An 8,949-nucleotide genomic window follows, 5' to 3' on the forward strand; every position below is an offset into this window, starting at 1 on the left:
AGGCTAAGTGTAAGTATAATATTATAGAAAAAAAAATAGCTTTGTAAATATCGTTAAAGTTATAGATAGACATGTAAGAGTGCTATTTAAAATAGAACTTGAATTTGCCTGTTTCTTCCTATTTCTATATCTATATTGCTTTATGATTTTTCTATTTATATATTTCAATTTTAGGTGGAGGGGCTTGACATCAAAGACAAAGAAAAGAAGCCCAATTGTTGATGAATTAAACTTGTCCCCCGAATCTATGCCTTTGCTATAGGTTAGGGAGGGCTTATTTAGCGCATAGCGAAGAAAATAATAATTTGTATAAAAAAAAAATTAGTTATAAACAAACTGAAGAAAACGCGGGACTGTACAATGTTGCATAAATATATTTGAGGAAAATAAATTATATCAACTACCCATTTAGAAAGTCACTATAAGATTAATATTAGTGAATTTAAGGTTTTACAGTATTAAATGTGATGGTATCGCCAGACATCTGAGGGACTTTAATGTTTAAAATGATACAAGTCTTCATTATTCTAAAATATTTCTAAATCAACATGACCTATTTAGAGGGTATGGTTATTGTTTGGCCTTTGACGTTCTTTTGGAAAAATATTTTATTTAGCCCAGAAATTTTATAAATACTAACATTAATTTCATTCTAGATTTTAGATGATCCTACTTGATCTTCCAAAACTACAGTTCCTATGAACCCCGCTAGGATTTGTCTAAGCTAAGATCAGCAAAATAAGATAAATGTTAGTCAATCCGTACAAGTCAAATATACAAAAAGGAATAGAGTAGAGAAAGTAGATGGGCCTAGCCCATTTAAAGGCTTGTGGCATTCGGCTCTTTTGCTATATGGGTGTGGCCCAAGAATTTTCTTTTATATGTTGCGGGTTGAGGATGACTCGAGATGAAGATTTCGTTGGGCTTTGGCCCAACACCGAATGCGGCCGATGATGAGTCCCGAATTAGGACTCCATTTTTCTCCCATGTGTACATGTAAAGAGAGGAAAATAAGGATTAATAACAAGGTAATTTACAAAAGGATATCGAAATCTAAAACGCACATTTAAGATGAATTTAATGTAACTATATAAGTACTGATTTCACACCACACAGTCAAATCAGGGTTATAAATAGTTTACACGTCAGGGACAGCAGGCCCACATTTGAATTTAGACGCCCACAAAGTAGGAAAAGGGCCAAACAAAGCTATACATGTACTTGGAGGGGATAGGCCCAACCGATTGTACAAATGGGTAATTCAATGGGCTAAGCATATGTATTGTTTGGCAGCAGGAGTGGCCTCAAGGATACAGCAACAGCCCACACATCAACTCAATAATTTTTGGGATTTGAAAATCCCCATGTCATGCAAAGAAAGGTAAAAAGGTAAAGAATGAGTATCCAACAATAGTTCCCTACAAACAATAGCCAAAAGTTCCTTCTTTTATGAAATGAATACCGTTACTCAGTCCAGGTTTCAAACACTCTTTTTTTGTGAACTGATACTTTCTTAAGCTAAAACAGGGAGCAATAATTAAGAAATATTTTAAACGTTATTATCCAAAGTGGACTGATATTATGAACACCCACTAGCATACGGCAGTGCTAATCTTATAATATCACCAATTTTAGCATCTTTAGGAGTTCTACTCCTTTCAAGACACAATTATCTGAAACTAAAGATCATAATAGACTCATCAATGAATCACATAAACATTTCAGAGATATCTTCTTATCGTCATGGTTCTGTTAACAAAAAACATAGAGTGATCACACACAACCAGTTAATAGAGAAGTAGCATTTTAGCATAGAGACAGATTTCAATAATCTTTAGACATGCTAAGGTTCCATTTTTTATGTCCAGAATTAAACCAACGATCTAATCTTCAGTAAACTCTAAGGGTAAATAAAACTAGTTGTTATTGTTAGGCGAAAGCTCATAAACTATTTGCTGAATCTATATAAGAAATCACAACTCAGCTATTAAAAGAAAGCTGCAGTGGAGAATGCACTGTCCAAACAAATGGGCTGGGGATCATACAGGGGGCAACAAGAAACTTGAACTACTGCCCGTTCAAGAGTTCTAGCACATCTATTGTTAACTCAAAACAAATTCGCACTACTTGTTTGGATATAACAAACTTCAAGGATTGACCCAATTTAACAGTTTAACAATAAGTGAAGTAACTTGAGCTTTAATGCCACAAACTAAATAATTAACTCAAATACTTTGCAGTGAACTCAAGAAGATTTAAACAATCCTACCAAATCATCTTACGGAGAAGTAGTTAGAGTTTCTAACAAGAAAGAACACCTAAATCTTCAAACCAGAAAGCAGTTGATATTTTCATGATACATATTAAGGCACGAAGTACGAACTAGGAAAGGAAATGCTTAACTACTAAACAAACACAGCCATTTAATTATGCTAATATATAATCATACTTCATTGAGCCACAAACTGAAACTTTACACTACAAATTGCTCCATCATACGGACAGTAAGCCAAGCTAACACTAAAAAACTGAAAATGCTAAAATGAAGAAAGGAAAGGGAATCCACGGACCTTCTTCGGGTACAGTGAACTGGGTGCGGGAGTCTCGAATCTAGACTCGACCTCGAAATAAAGTCTTTCGAATCGAAATGGACCAGAAAATGAATGGGCAAGGATCTGCCATGGTGAAAGTTGGTAAAGGTTTTGCTAAAAATGGGGTGAGAGAAGGAGAAGAAGAGAGGAGGGATGGAGGCGGCGATTATTTTTGGTTGAAGGGAACTGAATACTGATTGCTTCATTAGGTTTAGGGGATAAAAGGTTGGGCTGGTTTGAAAGTTTAGGGATAATGGGCTCAGTTGTTTGTTGTTTGGGCCATTAATTTGGCATATTGTGATAAGTAATTAGCTCCTAGGTGATATAATTTGTGTAATATGCATCATGTGATTAGTAATTAATATGTAGAAAATAAAATGATGATGAAATAGCGTACTGCTGGTAATGGTGAAAATAAGAGTAACAATATTAATAGTAGTAAGAATAGAAAATAGTAGCGAAAATAAAATATTTGGCTCGTTTCCTTTTTTTATTTTTATTCCCAAAGAAATAAATAGGAATAAAGGAGGGGCAAAATTGGGTGTCAACAGGTTGTTCTAAGGATTTGCACTTGATCTCTTAAAGACTTCCTAATGTTTCCTAACAGTTAGGCCATATTTCCTCTTTATGATTTTCCTAAGTATAAAATAGTTGATATCGAAGAACGATCAATAATGTCAATTAGACTTGTTCTTATCCCTGATTTATTCTATTAAACGAGGGTTAACACCCCGAGTTATTGTTATTCAATCTTACCAATTCTAACTCACTTTTTCAAGAAAAGTTAGAAAAATGGCTTAGGCTAATGCTTACAATCATTACCCAATACTAAAACACAAAGATTGAATAAACACCAACAACCATTATACATATATCAATAGTAGAAACTCATTCACATAATACCCATCATAGGGTCCACAACCTTAGAATTAGAATTAGCTACTCATACTTTTGTTCAACAAAGAAAGCATAAAAGATGACATAACGTAACTTACAATGGAAATAAATGTGAACTAAGGATGAGTTTTGACCTTTAATGCTCCAACAACCTCACAACAATTTAATGCCAAGAGTTAATGCTCTCTAATGAGTCATAAAAATCTGGAAAACCTAAAAGAAACTATTTATAGGACCCAAAAAAAATGCATCACAGTCCTGGACAAAAATACCCTTCGTGGCAACGTTACGGACCTTAACGCGTGTTACGGTATGTCCTTTGTTCCGTCCTTTGTTAGCTCAATATTAGGTCACCCATTACGGCTTCCTTCGACGGACCGTAACACAGGTTACCGTCTGTATCACCCAACGGATCTCAGCCTCAAGTCTTCAGTGAATATCTTCTTATCATGCATTACGCCCCACGTTACGACCCGTAACGATCTGAGTCATAACATTGGACATCCATAAGCATTTTACTGGAATTTCCTCTCATGTTCCGATCCACGTTACAGTCCGTAACACATGTTACAGACCGTCATTTGGCTACAAAGTTGTCCGTGTTCAGCGATTTTCCTCATTTTCGTTCCTTAGTCAACCAACCCTACAAAACATCAAAATAACATAAGAAACGATATAAAAACACTTAAAAACAAGTAAAACTCCTACTAAAAAGACATCAAATGTGCCATAATTTCACGGCACATCAGTGCGTCGTTCTGAAAATCAGTACCTACATCGTGAAATGCAGGCCCCCGGGTAATAAAAAGGGGACGTCAGCACATTGAATGTACTGGTATGTAAAGCAACTGAAAGAAATAACATGGGAAATGGAATAACATGATAAGAAGTGAAACTGAAAACCTGAACATGAACATGAGCATGAATACATACATACATATATATATATATATATATATATATATATATATATATATATATAAGTAGGGAGAGCATTTCATAAACCGACAACATAATATCACCACGTAGGTACGTGGAGTATGGTACCTCTCCGGACCAGCAGAGCCCCCATACCTTGCCAGGTTATAAGGTGTAACGTGCCTGATGGATCCATTCAGTGGAAAATTAAGGAATCGTCCTAACTGGGCGGAGCGATTCTTGTCCTACGGTGGCTACGTAGTTTCAGGTTATCTCAGCCTTCTCGGTAATTTGTGCAACTCCCAAAAACATGACATGATATAGTTGGCTAAGAAGCCCTTGATTTTCGTGACATAACTTGTAAACATGGTTTCATAAAAGCATGACTTGTATTTAGCATGTATGTATCTTGTATCATGGCATTAGAGTAATTATATAATATAATTGCATGAAAACTTATAAAACATGTAGTATATTTCTTGAAAATATCATAATAGTCATAACTTGCATGTAGGAACCCATAGGATGCAAAACATGGGTTTTTCATAGATTAAGAGAGATTCTCAATAACCATAAGGAATTATCAAGAACTTCGATGAAGAATTACTAACAATTTCATACATATTATAATCATGGGACATGTGCCTAGGTTTATCATAATCAAGGTCAAAACCTTAGTTTTCGTATAACTTCATAATTTAAGGAAGAATGGCGTGGGGAAGAACAATGATATTCCCACACGTAGATAGAAACTTTACATACCTGGTAACGCTCCAAACTCGTAATGAAAATCTGAACTTCGAATAAGAATCCCAAAGCCTAGTCTTGAATCCCTTTAATTGGGTTTTCTTGAAAACCCTATGTTAAGAACATGAAATTCCTACTTAGAATTCATGGGAAATTGATGGAATTCACTTAGGATGGTCTTAAGGAGCTTACCTTGATGCTTAGAGGAGTTGAGAGGAGAGAACTTTCGTGCTAGGTTTTGAGAGGAATGAGACTTATGAAATAAAACTGAATTCCCGTCTTTTAATTATCTCAGTCGCGGCACTATTATGGACCGTGTTACGGTCCTTAACACATGTTACGGTCTGTAACACTGGACCGTAACGTGTGTAAAATTTCCAGTGAGGGTCTGATTTTTTGAGGTTGGGTTACGGAGATCTGTTACGGGCCTTAACACGTGTTACGGTCAGTAACGATGAACCGTCTAAGTTAAGAGACGGTGATTTTTCAAGCCACACCCGTTACGATATGAACGACGATCCGTAACACACATTACGGTCCGTCCCTTGTAGTGTAACACTGGGTTTTCTGAACTGAAACATATTTTCGATTCCAACACTCTCCTTCTTGGGCTTCTAACCTCCTGAGTCATGAATATGATTTAGTACGGATTTTACGAGGCGTTACAGTGCCATAACATCGGCTTTTAAACAACTGCTTTGAATAGTGCGATCAATCATAATCCTCTAATTAGTCAAAGTTTGTACCTCAATAGCTATAGACCTCTTCTCTGCAGCCAATCTAATAAAGCTACCCATAAACTTCTGACTCGTGGCGTTCACTATCATATTTGTCTTGCTCGGATGATACAAAATGATGATGTTATAGTGTTGTAGCAGCTAGAGCCATCTTCGTCGCCTCAGATTCAATTATCTCTGATTGAAGATGTATTGTAAACTTCTGTGGTCGGTGTGGATCTCACATGGCTCACCATACAAATAATGGCGTCAAATCTTCAAGGCAAACAACACCGTTGCTAACTCTAGATAGTGAAAGGGATAATTCTTCTCGTTATTCTTTATCTTTCTAAAGCATAGGCTATCATTTTTCCATTAAGCATAACAAGACACCCAAGACATACACATGAAACATCATAATACACCACATACTCGTTAGTACCAATAGAAAGTGCCAAAACCGGAGCTCTAGACAAAAAAAACTTGAGCTTCTAAAAGCTATCCTCATACACATTTGTCCATAGAAGTTGAACCCTTTTCTAAGTCTGTCTAGTCAATGAGGCTACAAGAACTGAGAATCCCTCCGAACCGTCTGTAATAATGTGTCAGCTCCAGGAAACTACGGATCTCCACACGCGTAGTAGGTTAAGGCCAATCATGAATCACCTATATCTTCTTTGGATCCACTCGAATTATGTTTTTAGTCACTACATGGCCAAAAAATGATTCCATTTTAAGCCGAAACTCATACTTACAGAACTTGGCATAAAGTTTTCATTCCATAAACGTCTGATGGACGATTAATCCTCAAGGGTTGCTCATATTTTGTCTCGTGGCGGGAGCTCCCTACCTTACACAAACAAGAAAGTCACTAAAATTAGAAGAATCAATTATCATAAAGACCTCTACAACAACAAGAACATACCAGTAAAATCCCACCAAAAAGTGTATGCAGACCTTACCCCTACTTTAAAGGTAGAGAGGTTGTTTCCTATAGACCCCGGCTCAAGGAAAATAGTTCAAAGTAGTTCGTAAAAGAAAGAAACAGAAATGAAGAAGCCATGACAAAATACTACAGAAAGCATGACATAGTATTATGAACAGTAGCTACAACAAAATAATACATTAATAAAAGCACAAAAAGCATCAGATAGTAACAGGAATCAAAGTACAATCAACTACACGAGTAATGCTATGACCATTAGCATGGAAGAAAAAGCTAAATTGCGCTCTACTACCTGCTAACCTTCTACCTTAATGCGTGTCCTTTACAACCTCCTATCTGAGGTCTTGTCCTCAGTAAGCTAAAACTGTGTTATGTTCTGTCTAATCACCTCTCCCTAATACTTATTCGATCTACCTCTACCTCTTTTAAAACCATCCATAGCCAACCTCTCACACCTTCGCACTGGAGCATCCGTACATCTCCTCTTTATCTGTCTGAACCATCTCAGTCTCTCTTCCGACATCTTGTCCTCCGCTGAAATCACTCCTACTTTGTCCTGGATATCCTTATTTCTAATCATATCTCTCCTAGAATGAACACACATCCATCTCAATATCTTCATTTCCGCAATTATCATCTTCTGAACGTAAGATTTCTTGACCGGCCAACACTCTTCCCCATGCAACATAGTTGCTCTAACCATCACCTTATAGAACATGCCTTTAAGTTTTAATGGCACCCTCTTATCACACAAGACTCCACATGTGAGCCTTCATTTCATCCACTCTACCCCAATACGGTGTGTGACATCATCATCAATCTCCTAATTTTCTTGGATAATAGACTCGCGATAATCACAAAGACACTATACTGATGTAATTTTAGAAGAAAATAAAATTTAATCAACAAGTCATAAACTAAAATAAAATGAAATTGAAAGGGAAGGAACATAGATATATAAAGAATATAAATGCCAGTACAGAGGTGTGTGAAGTTGGACATGGACGGATTCAGGAAAGGTAGAGGTAGGCCAAAGAAGCATTAAGGAGAGGTGATTAGATAGGACATGGGGCAGTTCAAGCTTACCAAGAACATGACCTTAGATAAAAGGTTCTGGAGGACACAGATTGGGGTAGAAGGTAGTTGAGCGTTGTCACGAGTATTTTTGCATACTAACAGGACTATTTATGAAACATTGAGCCTGTTTGGATGGGCTTATGCCTATAAGCTGCAAACAGCTTATAAGCTAAAAAAAAATAAGTTGGGGTAGTCTAATTTTTTTTTTTTTTTGGCTTATAAGCTTTTTTCAGCTTATAAGCTGCTTTAGATAAGCTAAGTCAAATAGGCCCAATTATTTTAAGCACAAAATGACTTTAAGCTGGCCAGCCAAACACTCAAAAAAGCTGAAAACAGCTTATAAGCAACTTATAAGCCAATCCAAACGGGCTCATTGTCAGGCATATTAAACATTGTCTAAATACGCGCATTGGGGTAATATATTTATATGGTCCTTTTAGTTCATTTTTTTTCATTTATTGTTTACTAAACCAAAATCAAATAAAAGAAATGTCAATTTTTTCTAATTTGATTAGATTTTTGATCTGGATCGATTTTTGTGAACACTCCTAGCCTTAACTTTCACCATATATTTATTACGTAATCATGATAAATTTACATAGTTTTTTTTTTTTAAAACATTGGTGGTAGGGGAAGGGAAATTAGGAAGGGGGTTACAAGGTGGGGGAATCAAACCCTCACCAACAAAGTGAGAATTTAGGTAGCCAATCAACCGAGCGACTAAGATTCCCATAAATTAACATCGTCAGGCTTTCTCCAAACAATATATCCAACTTGTTGGAGGGTGAAAATGGCCATAATATAGGAAAATATAAAGCTTTTAGCTTTTATTCTTTTTGTTTGATTCCTAGCGGGGTTAGGGTTACAATTTCCTAAAAAAGAAAAAGAAAATGGGTAGTAGGGCTTATGATTTTTTATTTTATTTTTGTGAAACCTAAAAAAAGCAAAAGGACTTTATAAGGAAAAAATGGCGCCGTCCTTGAGCAACTTGTAGTATACCCTAGTTCTTTAATATAGTCCCTTAGTTTAAAAAAGGACATCCTATCCACATCTAACA

This window comes from Lycium barbarum, chromosome 8, assembly GCF_019175385.1.
Source record: "Lycium barbarum isolate Lr01 chromosome 8, ASM1917538v2, whole genome shotgun sequence".
Lineage (NCBI taxonomy): Eukaryota > Viridiplantae > Streptophyta > Magnoliopsida > Solanales > Solanaceae > Lycium > Lycium barbarum.